This window comes from Balaenoptera ricei, chromosome 2, assembly GCF_028023285.1.
Source record: "Balaenoptera ricei isolate mBalRic1 chromosome 2, mBalRic1.hap2, whole genome shotgun sequence".
Lineage (NCBI taxonomy): Eukaryota > Metazoa > Chordata > Mammalia > Artiodactyla > Balaenopteridae > Balaenoptera > Balaenoptera ricei.
The window spans coordinates 158,968,524-158,986,798 of NC_082640.1; the positions used below are offsets into that span (position 1 = coordinate 158,968,524).

At 39.1% G+C, this 18,275-nt stretch overlaps 1 protein-coding gene across 2 annotated transcripts in view; it reads right to left on the reverse strand.

The window, feature by feature from the left end:
* The window catches only part of ZFYVE1 (zinc finger FYVE-type containing 1), a 48,358-nt gene extending 47,802 nt beyond the window's left edge, over positions 1–556 (reverse strand). The window contains exon 1 of one of the 2 annotated variants that reach the window (XM_059914564.1): positions 347–556. The gene's annotated coding sequence lies outside the window, so the exon portion shown is untranslated. Of the gene's footprint in view, positions 1–52; positions 142–346 lie in introns of those variants that run through there. The other variant, XM_059914565.1, reaches the window with a different exon arrangement.
* Between the last annotated feature and the right edge of the window lie 17,719 nt (positions 557–18,275).

Consider the following 18,275-nt stretch of genomic DNA (forward strand, 5'->3'; position numbering starts at 1 on the left):
ACCTCTCCGCCCACCAGACCCAAGCAAACAATCTACCCATTCGGCCTCCCACCTCGACGCCTCTCTCCAGCCGGGTATTCCTCACCCTTCCTTCCTTCCGGACAACACCACCACAACCCGAGGGGCAGGAGCAAGGTCTAAGAACAAAGGAGGTCCCCCCAAATCCCCCCCACGCTGGCAGAGGCCAAAGCCGAATCCATTGTTTATACCACCCCACCCCCATCTCCACCCCCGCCGCACCCGCCCCCCCCTTCCTCCCGGGGGCAGAGGGAGCTCCAGGGCTAGCGCTCGTCCGGCCCAGGGCCGTGCCCTTCCCTCCCCGACCGCGGCGTCCCGGGAACCCCACCACGAAGCAGCTCTGCTGCGGCGAGGAGGCGTCGGGGGACCCCGGGGCGCCGGTGGAGGCGGGGGCTGTTCCTCAGGGCACCGGTGGATCCATCCTCCTCTCCATCTCCACCCCCCTCCTCCTTCGCTGCCTCCCGGGCTTCCTCCTCTCCTGTTGTCAGTTAGGATCAGCTGATCTGAGTGAACTTCTCCCTGCTCGGACTAACAGGAAGGCGTGAGCGGCGCAGCCCAGTGAGGGAGGAGCGGGAGAGGTGGAGCCTGACGCCGGCGGGGGCGGAGAAGGACGCGCTTAGCCTCCTGGGAAATGTAGTTCTCCGGTGGCGCGTCCTTCCCCCAACTTCCTGGAAGTGAAGCCCCCCCCCCCCCACCCGCCACCCCCCACCACCCCGAATGACTACAACTCCCAGTACCGAAAACGCTGCTCTTGCGAAGAGGCGGTAGAGACTGCCCTTCGAGCATTATGGGACTTGGAGTTTTTGCGGTGACTGTGGTTTCCGCAGGTTTCAGCACGTTGTTTTGGGTAGTGGCCAGAGAAGGAGTGGCGCTAAATTAGAGAACTGATGTAATATGTAGTATAGGCGAGGCAAATAATTCGATTTCAAGTAACCCTTAATGCACACCATTCCTTCAGGAATGTATAAAAACAGGCAGTCTCCTCTTACCCAAGTTCATCTTGCACTAAGAAAAGACCAGAAAGAATTTATAAGAGTATATAAGTTCTCTTGTGGGAGTTTTGTTTTCCCTTCAAGAGTGTTCTGCAAGCCAACCATTAATTTTTTTTCTCGATTAATTTATTTTTCTGACTTTTCCTTACATACCTGAAGAACTTCCAAATTTTAAATCGTCTTTTACTTAGAAGGGGTACATTTATTCAAGTAAGCTTTCAGGCTACAGTAAGGCTAATGGTTAACACCGTTATCTGGCTTTTCGTAAATGGTTTTATACTTGTGTTCAGTGCTTTCACTTTTTGTTTTTTTCGTTTGTTTCTTAGAACAACACTGAAAGAAAGCCTGATGTAAAGAGCACTGGTTTGAGATGCTTAAGACGGGGTGCTTGTTCTAGAAAGCTCTTGGGTAAATCACGCAACTCTCCATGAAATAAAAGGATTATATCCTGTAAACTCTGAGGTCCCTGCCAGTTTTAATGTTCTATGATTCTATCTTGATAATTGTTAACCCAGGAGAGAAAACGAAGGTTATGTGACTTGCCAAGGTCATAAAGCAAATTATTGACAAAGCTGGGACAAGAACCCATCTCCTGACTTAAAGTGAGATAATTTTGTACGCTATGATTCAAGGGACATAGTTAGACCAATAGTAAAACCAAATCTACACAATAATGAATCAGCCATGTGTGAGGGTTATATTGCTGAAAATTATGTCTTCAAGACTGGGCAGATAGCCAACAGTGGGACTAACAACAGTGGGACTAACAGCACAATGGTTGAGAAATGCCACATCACAAACAAGGATACTAAGACCTAAGCTATCTGTAGTACTTTACAATTTCGAAGTTTTAAGGGGAGAAGAGGAAAAGAGGGATTTTAGAAAGGAATTTAAGATAACAGGTCTTGAGCTAGGCTCTTGAGACTGCCCAGCATGGCATAAAATTGCTCTAGAAGGTTTTGTTCCTAACCTACCACTATAATTTTTTGTAGCCTTAATAGTTTGCTTCATACTCCTAATTATAAAATGAGGCTATTAATATATCCTGAGAACAAAATGGTATTTAACCCTTTTTAAAACCAACGTGCCCATTTTAAAGTACATTTTTTTAAGTTAAAATAAGAACCCCTAAAACTGTGGAAAATGGTTGCCTCCAAGGAAGGTAACTAAGGTGAGGAAAAAGAAAGACTTTTGAAACAGTTATACTCTTGAAATTTCTTACTATTTAAGTGCAATATGTCAATAATGGAAAAAAACTATTTTACTTTTATTTCTTGTAATAGATCATTGGAATTATCAGATCCCTTTCAGTTGTTGGATGGTTTTACTCATTCTCATTCTTTGTGTGCTTAGTTATTTTTTACTATGAGCTGCACTCTCCTTGGAAAATTATTTGTGGGAATTTTGAAAGCTAAGATAAAGGTTCATTCCTCCTGAGAGAATTTAGTTTTGCTTCTGCGAGTAGAGATAACTTTGAACTAGCACTGTTTGGGATTTTTTTTTTTTTTAAACCACCAAGAGATGTATATTTAGGCTACATATCCCTGAGAGGGCTGGCTTATGGGTCCAGTACCCCTCTACAGCTCCCCACAATCACCCCTTCCAAGACAACTTTCTTTACAATCTGTTAGGTGGGGGTGTGTTTACTTGCAATTCACCCTTACACTGAGGTCCCGGCTTTAGAATTCCCCATTCAACCAGGCCCTGGGCTTAGCCTTCTGTCCTACTTGCCCCCTAGGCCTAGAAAAAAACAAGTTTAAGTTCTCTAGGTCCATCCATGTTGCTGCAGATGGCATTATTTCATTTTTTTTACAGCTAATATTCCATTGTGTATATGCACCACATCTTCTTTATCCATTCGTCTGTTGATGGACACTTAGGTTGTTTCCATGTCTTGGCTATTGTAAATAGTGCTGCAATGAATATTGGGGTGCATGTATCTTTTCAAATTATAGTTTCCTCCGGATATATGCCCAGGAGTGGGATTGCAGGATCATATGGTAACTCTGTTTTTAGTTTTTTAAGGAAACTCCATACTGTTCTCCATAGTGGCTATACCAGTTTATGTTCCCACCAACAGTGTAGGAGGGTTCCTTTTTCTTCATACCCTCTCCAGCATTTAATATTTGTAGACTTTTTGATGATGGCCATTCTGATGGGTTTGAGGTGAAACCTCATTGTAGTTTTGATTTGCATTTCTCAAATAATTACCAATGTTAAGCATTTTTTTCATGTGCCTGTTGGCCATCTGTATGTCTTCTTCGGAGAAATGTCTATTTAGATCTTCTGCCCATTTTTTGATGGGTTGTTTTTTTGATATTGAGCTGTATGAGCTGTTTGTATATTTTGGAAATTAATCCCTTGTTAGTCGCATTGTTTGTAAATACTCTCTCCCATTCTGTAGGTTGTCTTTTCATTTTGTTTATGGTTTCCTTTGCTGTGCAGAAGCTTTTAAGTTTAATTAGGTCCCATTTGTTTATTTTTAGTTTTATTTCCATTACTCTAGGAGACGGATCCAAAAACATTGCTGTGATTTATGTCAAAAAGTGTTCTGCCTTTGTTTTCCTCTAGGAGTTTTATAGTACCCGGTCTTACATTTAGGTCTTTAATCCATTTTGTTTATTTTTGTATATGGTGTTAGAGAATGTTCTAATTTCATTCTTTTACATGTAGTTGTCTAGTATTCCCAGCACTACTTGTTGAAGAGACTGTCTTTTCTCCATTGTATATTCTTGCCTCCTTTGTCATAGATTAATTGACCATAGGTGCATGGGTTCATCTAGAGATTATCATATTAAGTGAAGTAAGCCAGACAGAGAAAGACAAATATTACATGGTATCATTTATATGTGGAATCTAAAAAAAGAAAAAAAGATACAAATGAACTTGTGTACAAAACAGAAATAGACCCACAGACATAGAAACAAACTTATGGTTACCAAAGAGGAAAGGAGAGGAGGGATAAATTATGAGGTTAGAATTAACACATACACACTACTATACATAAAATAGATAACCAACAAGGACCTACTGCATAGCACGGGAAACTATACTCAATATTTTGTAATAACCGATAAGGGAAAAGAATCTGAAAAAGTATATATATATATATATAACTGAATCACTGTGCTGTATACCTGAAACTAACATGACATTGTAAACTCAACTGTACTTTAATACATAAATAAATAAAATAAAAATTATATATTTTCAAGGAGCCCTGAAAACAATAAAAGAATAAAACAGGATATGAAAAAAAAAAGCTATAAGAGAAAGATAAAAAAAAAAAGTTTAAGTTCTCAAGTAAGACATGTGCCCTAGGGTAAAAGTAACATCATTGCTCTATTTACTCTCTGGATCCTGCCTTCACCTAGATTTTGGTCTGATTTTTCCTGGTCTTCTTATTGACTCTTCACTATTTTACCAGCATTTTTCATTGTTTCCAGTAGGATGGCCAATTTGCCATATTATGAGCCATTATACAAAAAAGAACAGTCAAGCTAGCGGTTAGCTCAGGGAGGAGCCAATATGTATCAGGGCACATGATGGACATCTGGGTGTTTGTTGGCAGTGTTCTACTCTTCTTTTTTTTTTTTTTATTCAAACAGAAAGTCACAGGCAGTGTTCTACTCTTGACCTTTGTGGTGGTTGCACCAATGTTCACTTGATACTTTTGCTTTAAACAATGTATATGTTTTTCATACTTTCCCATTTGCATATCTCACCATATAAAATAAAATTTTAAAATTTTTAATTAGAAAAAAATGAATAAAGTAAAAGGTGACTGGAAAGTAGAATCTACAAAGTAAGCAAACCAAGCTTTTGGACTTAATAATTTCCTTAGGTCACTCAACACAGCATTTTAAAGGTCTTAACCACAACAGGACATACAAAACAAGTAGAAGAAAGGTTTTCAGGTTTGTCCCCTTCAACTTCCCCCATAAAAGGAGTCCTCAGTACAAACACACACACACACACACACACACCACTGGTCTTCAGCTATTAAAATACACACTCCTAAATTGTGTGGCTACATCCAGGTATCCTGTGTGGATTAAGCTGTCTGTTTCCCAAATGGTGCTAAGGGATGGCATTCATTTCCTTGGTAAGTTTGTCAGAGCCCAGATCCACCCTTCGGCCTTGCAGACACAGAAACTTGATTTTATCACCCACCTAGATGGATCCATCTCTTAGCGGTAGACACACACTAAGTTTACCAGGCTGAGGATGCCAAGCCAATAGTTTACAATGACATATTACTATTATGCAGACTGGAATGCTCAAAATTAACACAGCACATTTGTTCCTCTGATAATAGTCCTAGAGGAGAAACCTATTGAAAAAGTGCTTGGTGAGTATAGAATCAGAACAAGAGGGAAGTATTCAAATCAATTGAATATTTATGATAAAAGGCTAACATGTATAGACCTCCTGTTAGAGATAGTCTCTACCCATGGAACCAGAATAATTGAATTCCTCTAAAGTTACCTTTCTGGACTTCCCTGGTGGTGCAGTGGTTAAGAATCTGCCTGTCAGTGCAGGAGACACGGGTTCGAGCCCTGGTCCGGGAAGATCCCACATGCCATGGAGTGACTAAGCCCGTGCGCCACAACCACTGAGCCTGTGCTCTGGAGCCCGCAAGCCACAACTATTGAGCCTGTGAGCCACAACTACTGAAGGCCACGTGCCTAGAGCCCATGCTCCGCAACAAGAGAAGCCACCGCAATGAGAAGCCCCTGCACCGCAGCAAAGAGTTGCCCCCGCTCGCCGCAACTAGAGAAAGCCCGCGCGCAGCAACGAAGACCCAACGCAACCAAAACTAAATAAAAATATAAAAAAATAAATAAAGTTACCTTTCTACTTGACATTACATGGCTATCCACTAAGACAGAGCTTGGAAATTCACTCTGTGTAATTAAGAAGTTATTTTATTGGAAGGCTATATAAGGTATCTTAGAATTGTTGAGAAGTTTGGGAAACCTGGCTCAAAAACTAGTCAAGGGAGGCAGTTAGGTGGAATTACAACCAAATTCTCACCATAGGAGGTCAAGGTGGGACACCATCTTTAGTACCATCTCCCCGAAGATGTTTTCCAGTACATTCTATGCTACTGCCACCACTGCGTTCTCAGTGATGGCAACTGTGGTAGGCAGAATAATAGTCTTCCAAATATGTCCACATCCAGACCCCGACAACCTGTATACACGTTACACTACATGGCAAAAGGGACTTTGCATATGTGACTAAGATTGAGGACCTTTTTTTTTCAATTAAAAAAATTATTATTAGATTCAAAGGAAATAAAATGACTCTGCCAAATTGCTATAAAAGTTTCTAGATGCTTCCTTTCGATTTCTGTGTTCATCTCGTCAGAGACCAGTAGCCCTCATTTCAGGGAGGGATGCCCGGCCCCAGACCTCAGCAGGTGGAGCCACTGCCCCAGGCTTTGTTAGTTCTTTTCATCAGTCACTCAAAACTGGGCACTTCTGGGGCCCCGCCACGTACAGCACCTTGGACTAGGGTGAGGACTGGCGGGGTAAGGGAACTGGAGCTCTGGGGAAAGGATTGCCACTGTCATCGTCAGGAGCAGGAAGAAGAGGCCGGCAGGTCGCTGCTCATTCTTTGGCGGCTGCACCTGCTTCAGAGTTTTTGTTTGTTTGTTTCTTTATGTATACATATGTGTGTGTGTGTGTGTGTGTGTGTGTGTATGTATATGTATGTGTATATATGGTTTATATTTTTTTGTTTTTGTTTTTTTGGCCATACTGTGCGGCATATGGGATCTTAGTTCCCCGACCGGGGATCAAACCCGCGCCCCCTGCAGTGGCGGCGTGGAGTCTTAACCACTGGACCGCTGTGGAGGTCCTGTTTCTTTTTTTTTAATATTTTAATTTTATTGGAGTATAGTTGATTTACAATGTTGTGTTAGTTTCAGGTGCACAGCAAAGTGATTCAGTTATACATATGCGTATATTCATTATTTTTTACATTCTATTCTCCTATAGGTTATCACAGAATATTGAGTAGAGTTCCCTGTGCTATACAGCAGGTCCTTGTTGGTTATCTATCTTATATATAGTAGTGTGTTTATGTTCATCCCATAAGGTTAAGGACCTTGAGATAGGAAGATTAGCTTGCATTATCCAGGGGGGCCCAATTTAATCACAGAGCAGAGAACCTTTCCCAGCTGTGGTCAAAGACAGATGTGATGACAGAAGGAGTCAGAGTTGCTGACTTTGAAAATGGAGAAAGGGTACCATGAGCCAAGGAATGCTGGGAGCCTCTCAGAGTTAGAAAAGGTAAGGAAACAGATTATCCCCTACAGCCTCGGAAAGGAACACAGTCCTGCCAACAACTCGATTTCAGCCCAGTGATACCTATATCTGACTTCTGACATGTAAAACTGTAAGATAATAAATCTATGTTGTTTTAGCCAATAAATTTGTGGTTATTTGTTACAGCAGCCACAGAAAACTAATACAGCAGTGCTGCTGTGAATAATTTCTTAACTGTGTCTGCATCTTTATATATCTCTCAAGCTTCAAAATCCTAGGCAGGAAATCTACTTGGATCACATATTTGTGGCCTGGATGTAAGGAAAGTGGAGAGAGGGAGGATCTTTTCTCTTGAGTTCTGGAGTAGGAGGCATGATATAGTGGGAGACTACCTACAAATAGGAAAGGAGGTGGGATGTTGGACTGCAAAATAACAAGTGTCCAAAAGAGGCAATCCTATATTTTACTAAGAGGACTTTGCTTTTTCTATACTTAAATGGATTACTTACTCTACTCTGGTTGGTAGTTTTTAAATATGATAATATATTTCATCATATTATGATTGAGTCCACTGACCTATGAGCTATATTTTCCTTACAGTAGTTAAGGCAGAAATTGCAAATCGAACTGCCTTAATCAAGAAAAGAAATGTACTGGCTCACATAACTGAACAATCTGGTGATTATAATTTCTGGCAAATCTCAATCTTGGAGTCAAATAGCATGCTCAGGACCTTGTTTCCTTCTCTATTTCTCAACTTTGAGAAATGCACTCAACTAATGTTTGACAAAGTTGCAAAAGCAATTCATTTACAGGAAGGATAAGTCTTTCCTCTATCCTAGAGGAAGGATGGTGCTGGAGTAACTGGACAAAAAATTAGCAAAAAATAACCTCAACCTGAACCTCATACCTTATACAAAAATTCATTCAAAACTGATCATAGATTTAAAAGTAAAATGCAAAACTATAAAACTTTAAGAAGAAAACATATGAGAAAAATTTCAAGATCTAGGCTAGGTGAAGAGTTCTTAGACATGATAGCAAAAGCACAATTCATAAAAGAGAAAATTGATAAAATTAGATGTTAACAAATTAAAACTTTTTTCTCTGTTAAAAAGGTACTAGAGGACTTCCCTCGTGGCGCAGTAGTTAATAATCTGCCTGCCAATACAGGGGACATGGGTTCGATCCCTGGTCCAGGAAGATCCCACATGCCGCAGAGCTGCTAAGCCCATGAACCACAACTACTGAGCCTGTGCTCTAGAGCCCACAGGCCACAACTACTAAGCCCGTGTGTCACAGCTACTGAAGCCCACATGCCTAGAGCCGAGCTCCACAATAAAGACAAGCCACTGCAATGAGAAGCCTGCGCACCGCAACAAAGAGGAGCCCCTGCTCGCCACAACTAGAGAAAGCTCGCGCGCAGCAATGAAGACCCAACACAGCCCCAAAAAATTAATTAATTAAAAAAAAATACACTATCTCAAATGAAAGATATACTGTATAGGATTAACAACAGATTAAACACCACAGAGGGTGGAAAACATAGCCATAGAAGGTACTGAATATGAAACACTGGAAGAAAAATGGCTGGAAAAAAAAATGAACAGAGCATCAGCAATCTGTGGAACAATATCAACCAATCTAGTATATGTGTAATTAAAGTCACAAAAGGAAAGGAGAGCAAGAGAAAGGACAGGGGCTTCCCTGGTGGCGCAGTGGTTGAGAATCTGCCTGCCAATGCAGGGGACACAGGTTCAGGCCCTGGTCTGGGAGGATCCCACGTGCCACGGAGCAACTAGGCCCGTGAGCCACAATTACTGAGCCTGCGCATCTGGAGCCTGTGCTCCACAACAAGAGAGGCCGCAATAGTGAGAGGCCTGCGCACCGCGATGAAGAGTGGCCCCCACTTGCCGCAACTAGAGAAAGCCCTCGCACAGAAACGAAGGCCCAACACAGCCATAAATAAATAAATAAATAAATAAATTTATAAAAAAAAAAAAGAGAAAGGACAGAAAAATATTTCAAGAAATAAATGGCCAAAAGTTTTCCAAATTTGATGAAACCTATAAACCCACAGATGGAAGTTCAGTGAACCCCAAGCAGAAAAGACATGAAGAAAACCACAGCAAGGTCCTTATAATCAAATTGCTGAAAATGAGTGATAAAGAGAAAATCTTGAAAATGGCCCAAGAGAAAAAAAGATATATAACAGAGAGGGGAAAAAATAATGATAGCAGACTTCTCATCAAAAATCATGTAAGCCAGGGAACAGTGTAGCAACATCTTAAAAGTAATGAATGAAAAAAAACCTGTCAATCTAGGATTCCTTACTAGTAAACGTTTTTTATAAATGAAGGCAAAATAAAGACTTTTTCAGACAAAAGTAATCACAGAGAATTCATAATAAGCAGACCTGCACTACAAGAAATGATAAAGAACATTATTCAGGCAAAAGGATATGATACTAGAGGGAAATTTAGATAGATACAAAATAATGAAGAATGATGGAATTGTCAAATATATGGATAAATATAAAAATATTTTTCCCATTGTTAAAATATTTTTAAAAGATAATTGTTTATAATAAAAACAATAACAATGTATCATGGAGTTTATAACATAGTTTATAAAGTAAAATGTAGGAAAATAATAGTACAAAGGATGGGAGAGAAGATGGAAGTATGCAGTGGTAAATTCTATATAAATGGTATTACATTTTTTGAAGTTAGACTATGATAAGTTAGCCATATATATTGTGAACCCCAGATCAACTAAAAAACAAAACAAGATGTATAGCAGATAAGCCAATGTTAGCAAGAAAATTGAATAATAAAATGTACTCAATCCAAAATAAGATAAGATGGGAAAAGGAGTAAAGGACATACAGAACAAGTAGAAAACAAATAGCAAGATGGCATATGTAAACCCAGCCATGAAGAAAATCACATTAAGTGTAAATGGTTTAAACACTGCAGTGAAAAGGCAAAAATTGTCCAACTGGATAAAAAAAGCAAGGTCCAACTGTATGCCATCTACAAGAAACACACTTGAAGGGTAAAGACAGAGTAAAAGGATTGAAAAAGTTATATTATGAAAACATTAATCAAAACAAATCTGCAATGGCCACATTAATATCAGACAAAGAAAATTTTAGAATAAGAAATATTATCAGGTTTAGAAAGAGACATTTCATCAAGAGGACATATGCATTCACCTAATAACAGAACTTCAAAATACATAAAGTAAAAATTGAAAGAACTGGAAGGAGGAATAGACAAATCCACAAATAGAGTTGGAGATTTCTATACTCCTGACAGTAATTAATACAAGTAGGAAAGAAATCAGTAAGAATAGGGAAGACTTGAACAACATTATCAACCAACTTGGCATTCCCAACGACAGAAAAATATACCTTCTTTTCAAGTGCACACAGGCCATTCATCAAGATAGATCATGTTAGGCATTAAAATAAATCTCAGTAAATTTAAAAGTATTGAAATCATATAAAGTGTTTTCTCTAACCACAATGGAATTAGCTAGAAATCTGTATCTGAAATATAACTGGAAAATCCCTAAATATTTGGAAATTAAACAATACACTTCTAAACAACACTTTGGTCAAAGAAGCCACAAGGGAAATTAGAAAGTATTCTGGGCTGAAAGAAAATGAAAACACAACAAATAAAGACAATGCTTAGAGAGAAATTTGTAGGATATAATGCTTGTCTCAGAAAAGAATAAAGGTCTCAGAGCAATTATTTAGGCTATCATCTTATGGAACTAGAGAACAAGAGCAAGTTAAATCTAAAATAAACAGAGAGAAGAAAATAATTAAGATCAGAGCAGAAACGATGACATAGAAAACAATAGAGAAAATAATCCAAAAGATGGTTCTTTGACAAGATTTTTAAAAATTGATAAATTTATATCTAGACTTACCCCAAAAAGAGAGAAAAGACACAAATACTGTTACAGAAATGGAAACGAAAATCACTACAAATCCTAATATAGTAAAAGAATAATAAAGAAATATTATTAATAACTTTATGTTATTATAAATTCAACTACTTACAAGAAATGGCCAATTCCTTAAAGGACACAAACTGCCAAACATGACTCAAGGAAAAACATAACTGGAATAACCCTTTATCTATTAAGATGAATTTTAGTTTAAAACTAAACTAAAATTTAGTCACAAGGACAATTCCAAGACCAGATGGCTTTGCTACTGAATTCTACCAAACACTTAAGGAAGAAACAATACCAATTCTACACAAATTCTTCCAGAGGATAGAAGAAGGAACACTTCCCAACTCATTTTTTAAAATTTAGGCATAATTGGCATATAACATTATATTAGTTTCAGGTGTACAACATAATGATTGGATATGTGTATACATTGTAAAATAATCACCACAATAAGTCTAGTTAATATCTATCACCATATATAGTTACAAATTTTTCTTTCTTTTTATTTATGTATTTATTTTTGGCTACACCACGCAGCTTGTGGGATCTTAGTTCCCCAGTCAACTAGGGATCGAACCTGAGACCTCGACAGTGAAAGCGCAGAGTCCTAACCGCTGGACCTACAGGGAATTCCCCCAATTTTTTTTCTTATAGTGAAAAAGTTTAAGATTTACTTTAAGCTTTCAAATATGCAATACAGTATTATTTACTATAGTCACAATGTTGTATTCAATACATTACATCCCCATGATTTATTTATTTTATAACTAAAAGTTTGTACTTTGGACCCCCTTCACCCATTTTGCCCACCCCCCAATCTCCACCTCTGGAGCCACCAATCCATTCTCTGTATCTTGGAGCTTGGTTCTGTTTTCTTTTGTTTTTTAGATTCCACACAAAAGTGGGAGCATACAGTGTTCATCTTTCTCTGTCTGATTTATTTCGCCTAGCATAGTGCCTTCAAGGTCCATCCATGTTGTCACAAGTGGCAAAATTTCATTATTTTTATGGCTGAACAATATACCATTATTTATGTATTTCACATATTTTTTATCCATTCATCCATCAATGAACATTTAGGTTGTTTCCATATTTTGGCTATTGTAAATAGTGCTGCAGTGAACATGGGGGTGCATATATCTTTTTGAATTAGTGTTTTCATTTTCTTCCGATAAATACTCAGAAGTGGAATTGCTGGATCCTATGGTAGTTCTACTTTTAATTTTTTTGGAAACTCCATACTGTTTTCCATAGTGGCTGCACCTATTTACAGTCCCACCAACAGTGCACAAGGGCTCCCTTTTCTCCACATCCTCACTAACATTTGTTATCCCTCATCTTTTTGATAATAGCTATTCTAACAGGTGTGAGGTGATGGTGAGGTGGTTTTGATTTGCATTTCCCTGATGATTAGTGATGAGCGTATTTTCATGTACCTGTTGGCCATCTGTAGGGTCTTCTTTGGAAAAATGTCTATTCAGATAGTCTATGCATTTTTGAATTATATCTGTTTTTGTTGTTGTTATTGAGTTGTATGAGTTCTTTATGTATTTTGGATATTAATCCCTTATCAGATATATGATTTGCAAATATTTTCTCCCATTCAGTAGGTTACCTTTTAATTTCATGGATGGTTTCTTTTGCTGTGCAGAAACCTTTTAGCTTCATGAAGTCCTACTTGTTTATTTTTGCTTTTGTTGCCTTTGTTTTTGGTGTCAGATCCAAAACATCATTGCCAAGACTGATGTCAAGTAGTTTACCAGCTATGTTTTCTTCCAGGAGTTTTATGGTCTCAGGAGAAAATAATTCCACTTACAATAGCATCAAAAAGAATAAACTACCTTGGAATAAAGTTATCCACGGAGATGCAAGACTTATACAGTGAAAACAACAAAATGTTATTGAAAGAAATTAAAGAAGACATGGGACTTCCCTGGTGGTGCAGTGGTTAAGAATCTGCCTGCCAATGCAGGGGACACGGGTTCAATCCCTGGTCCAGGATCCCACGTGCCATGGAGCAACTAAGTCTGTGTGCCACAACCACTGAGCCTGCACTCTAGAGTCCGCATGCCACAACTACTGAGCCCATGCGCTGCATCTACTGAAGCCTGCACACTCTAGAGCCTGTGCTCCAGAACAAGAGAAGCTACCACAGTGAGAAGCCCGTGCACCGCAACGAAGAATAGCCCCTGCTCACCGCAAATAGAGAAAGCCCGCGCGCAGCAATGAAGACTCAACACAGCCAAAAAATAAATAAAAATTAAAAAAAAATTAAAGACATGAGTAAGTGGAAAGATATCCTGTGTTCATGGATTGAAAGACTTAATATTGTTATGATGGCAATACTCCCCAGATTGATCTACAGATTCAATGAAATTTCTATCAAAATTCCAAACACTTTTTTCTGTAGAAGTGGACAGCTGATCTTAAAATTCATGTGGAATTGCAAGGAACCCCGAGTAGCAGTCTTGAAAGTCCTAAAAAGAACAAAGCTGGAGTACTCACACTCCTGACTTCAAAACTTATTACAAAGATACAATGATCAAAGCAGTGTGGTACTGGTATAAGGATAGAAGTATAGATCAAAGGAATATAATTGAGAGTCTATAATTAAACCCACCCATCTACTGTCAATTGATTTTCTACAAGGGTTCCAGGACTATTCAATGGAGGAAAGAATAGTCTTTCAACAAGTGGTGCTGGGATAATTGGATATCCACATGCAAAAGAATAGACCTAGGGCTTCCCTGGTGGCGCAGTGGTTGAGAATCTGCCTGCCAATGCAGGGGACACGGGTTCGAGCCCTGGTCTGGGAAGATCCCACGTGCCGCGGAGCAGCTGGGCCCGTGAGCCACAATTACTGAGCCTGTGCGTCTGGAGCCTGTGCTCCGCAACAAGAGAGGCCACGATAGTGAGAGGCCCGCACACCGCGATGAAGAGTGGCCCCTGCTTGCCGCAACTAGAGAAAGCCCTCGCACAGAAACGAAGACCCAACACAGCCATAAATAAATAAATAAATAAATACTTAAAAAAAAAAAAAAAAGTAAACTGAGAGCACAGGGAAGTATACTCAGTATTTAAAAAAAAAAAAAAAAAAAAAAGAATAGACCTAGGGAATTTGGACCCCTATATTACAACATATACAAAAGTTAACTCAAATGAATCCAAGACTTAAATGTAAAAGCTACAACAACAAAACTTTTATTAAAAATATAAGTATAATAGGAATTTCCTGGCAGTCCAGTGGTGAGGACTTGGCGCTTGCACTGCAATGGGACTGGGTTCAATCCCTGATTGGGGAACTAAGATATCACAAGGCCTACTGTGTGGCCAAAAAAAAAGTAAAAATACAGGTATAAATCCACATGAATTTGTGCTAAGGTCTGAATGTTTATGTTCCCCCAAAATTCACGTGGTGATATCTTAATCCCCAAAGGTGATGATATTAATAGGATATTGATAGGTGGGGCCTTTAGGAGGTGATTAGGTCATGACGGTGGAGCCCTCATGAATGAGATTCGTGCTCTTATAGAACAGATCCCACACAGCTTTCTAGCCCCCTTCTGCCATGTGAGGACATAAGTCTGCAACTAGGAGGAGTGCTCTCACCTGGCCATGCTCATACCCTGATGTTGACTTCTATCCTCCAGAATTGTGGGCAGTAAATTTCTGCTGTTCATAAAGCTACCCAGTCTGTGGTATTTCACTATAGAAGCCTGAACACACTGAGACACCTTAGATTTGGCAACAGTTTCTTAAATATGACACCAAAAGCACAAACAAACAAACAAACAAAAGGTAAATTGGACTTCATCAAAATTTAAAATTTTGTGCATCAAAGGATGCTGTAAAGAAAGTGAAAAGACAACTCACAGAATGGAAAAAAAATTTGCAAATCATATATCTGATGAGTCTAATATTCAGAATACATAAAGAATTCTTAAAACTTAATAATAAAAAGTCAAATAGGGGGCTTCCCTGGTGGCACAGTGGTTAAGAACCTGCCTGCCAATGCAGGGGACACAGGTTCAAGCCCTGGTCTGGGAGGATCCCACATGCCGCGGAGCAACTAAGCCCGTGCGCCACAACTACTGAGCCTGCGCTCTAAGGCCCGTGAGCCACAGTTACTGAGCCTGCCTGCCACAACTACTGAAGCCCACACACCTAGAGCCTGTGAGCTCCGCAACAAGAGAAGCCACCTCAGTGAGAAGCCTGTGCACCGCAGTGAAGAGCAGCCCGCACTCGACACAACTAAAGAAAGCATGAGTACAGCAACGAAGACCCAATGCAGCCAAAAATAAATAAATAAATAAATAAAGTAAAAAAGTCAATAACCCAATTTAAAAAGGGCAAAGGATGTAAATAGATGTTTCTCCAAATAAGATATACATATGGCCAACAAGCACAGGGACAGATGCTCATTAGAGAAGTGCAAATCAAAACCCAATGAGATACCACTTCACATCCACTAGGACAGGTATAATTAGGGAAAAACCCCAGAGAAAAACAAGTACTGGCAATTGGAATCCTCAAACTTTGCTGGTGGGGATGTAAAATGGTGTAGCTGCTGCGGAAAACAGTTTGATATTTCCTTAAAATGTTAAACATAAAGCTACCATATAATCCCACATTTCCACTCTCAGAGATGTATCCAAGAGAATGGAAAATATATGTTCAAACAAAATTTGTACACAAATGTATATAGTACCATTATTCACAGTGGAAACAATTCAAATGTCCATCAACTGATAAATGGATAAATAAAATCTGGCATATCCATACAACAGCATGTTATTCAGCCATAAAAAGGAATGAAGTACTGTCACATGGTTTAAATGGATGAAACTTCACAACATGTTGAGTGAAAGAAGCCAAGCGCAAATCATATTCTATATTTCTGTTTATAGGAAGTGCTCAGAATAGGCAAATCCATAGAAACAAAAAGCCGATTAGTGGTTGCCAGGGGCTGTGGGGAGCAGGTAATAGTGAGTGACTGCTCAATGTACAGTGTTTTATTTGGGGGTATGAAAATGTTCTGGAATTAGTGGTGATTGTTGTACAACACTGTGAATACACTAAACGCCACTGAACTGTAGACCTAAGAATGTTTAAAATTGTGAATTTTATGTGAATTCTACTTTTAAAAAAAAACAAAACAAAACAACAGAGAAGACAATAATGAGTGTAGTGTTGCCTAAGTTGGGTTTGAGGTGCCCAGGAAATATCCTAATGGAGATACTCAGTAGGTAGCTGGCCAGTAAGAGAAGGGAATTTATGTGATCTAGGCTACAGATACAGATCTGGGAATAGATCTATATATGTAGATTTATTGTTGAAGCCCTAAGAGTAGATGAGTCGGCTGTGGAATCACGTAGCGTAAGAAGAGAGGAATGCCTGCAACAGGACACTGAGGAGGATCAACATTTTAAGATACGAGAATAAGAAGAGGACCCTCCAAAGCAGATTGAGAAGGAGGAAGCAGTGTGCTAGGAGGAAGAGTCTGGGACGTGGAAACCAAGGAAAAAGGATTTGTCAAAGGTAGTGGTCAGGGAGTTCCCTGGTGACCTAGTGGTTAGGATTTGGCGCTTTTACTGCCTTGGTCTGCCTTCAATCTCTGGTCAGAGAGCTGAGATCTCACAAGCTGTGTGGCGCGGTCAAAAAAAAAAAAAAAAAAGGTAGTGGTCAGAGGTGTTAAATACTAGAGGAGTAAAATAAGATAAAGGCTAGGACCTCCCTGGTGGTCCAGTGGTTTAGACTCTGTGCTTCCAATGCAGGGGGCGTGGGTTCCATCCCTGGTCGGAGAAATAGGATCCTACATGCCATACCGCAAGGCCAAAAAAAAAAGACTAAGAAATGTCCATTGGACTTAGCAAAAAAGTAGGCATAGTTTCATTGAATTGGTGGGGAACAGGTTGAGAAAACAGTTGTAGGATAAGATACCTTCACTAGGGGAAGTCAGGGAAATGTAAGTTAAACTAAATTAAATGTCATTGTCTCCCATTAGAGCCGTGTGTATATATATGTATATGTATACATGTGTATTTAAGTTTAAACTATTTGTAGAAAAGTAATTGGTATAGCCCCTTTGAAGAACTACTTGGTAGTATCTATTCAAATTTAGAAATTAGCATACCCTTCCACCTTTCCTTTCCACTCCTAGGTATCAGTCCTAGAGAATTATGGACACATATTTTGAAGGAAACATGTATAAAGATGGTAATTGCAGGACTGTTTAAATGCATACAAATTGTAAACAAATGTTCATAAATAAATGATTTAAAAAAAAACTGTATAGTAGACTATGGTTGCCTTCTCAGTATCCATTTCCCTCCTTCTCTTTTCTAACATAATTCTAATTTTGTTCAAATATCCACATTTCCCCAGCACAGACCTTAGATTTCAGAGAAAGCCAACCTCACTCTTATGTCAAGGGATAGGCTTGATTTTCTAAGGGTATTTACATCTATCTTGCCAATTATTATTTTAGGCAAGAACAAGAAACTTAGTTTAGGATGTGATTCAATTCAGGTTCCTGGGGCTTCTAGAAAGTTCTCTCTTGACCTTCTGGAAGAAATTCTGACCATAAACAAAATGAAAAGACAACCTATGAACTGGGAGAAAACATTTGCAAACGATGTGACCGACAAGGGCTTAATTTCCAAAATATACAAACAGCTCATACAATTCAATAACAAAAAAACAAATAACCCAATCAAAAAATGGGCAGAAGACCTAAATAGACATTTCTCCAAAGAAGACATACAGATGGCCAAGAAACACATGAAAAGCTGCTCAACATCATTAATTATTAGAGAAATGCAAATCAAAACCACAATGAGGTACCTCCTCACACCAGTCAGAATGGCCATCATTAAAAAGTCTACAAATAATAAATGTTGGAGAGGGTGTGGAGAAAAGGGAACCCCCTTGCACTGTTGGTGGGAATGTAAATTGATACAGCCACTATGGAGAACAGTATGGAGGTTCTTTAAAAAACTAAAAATAGAGTTGCCATATG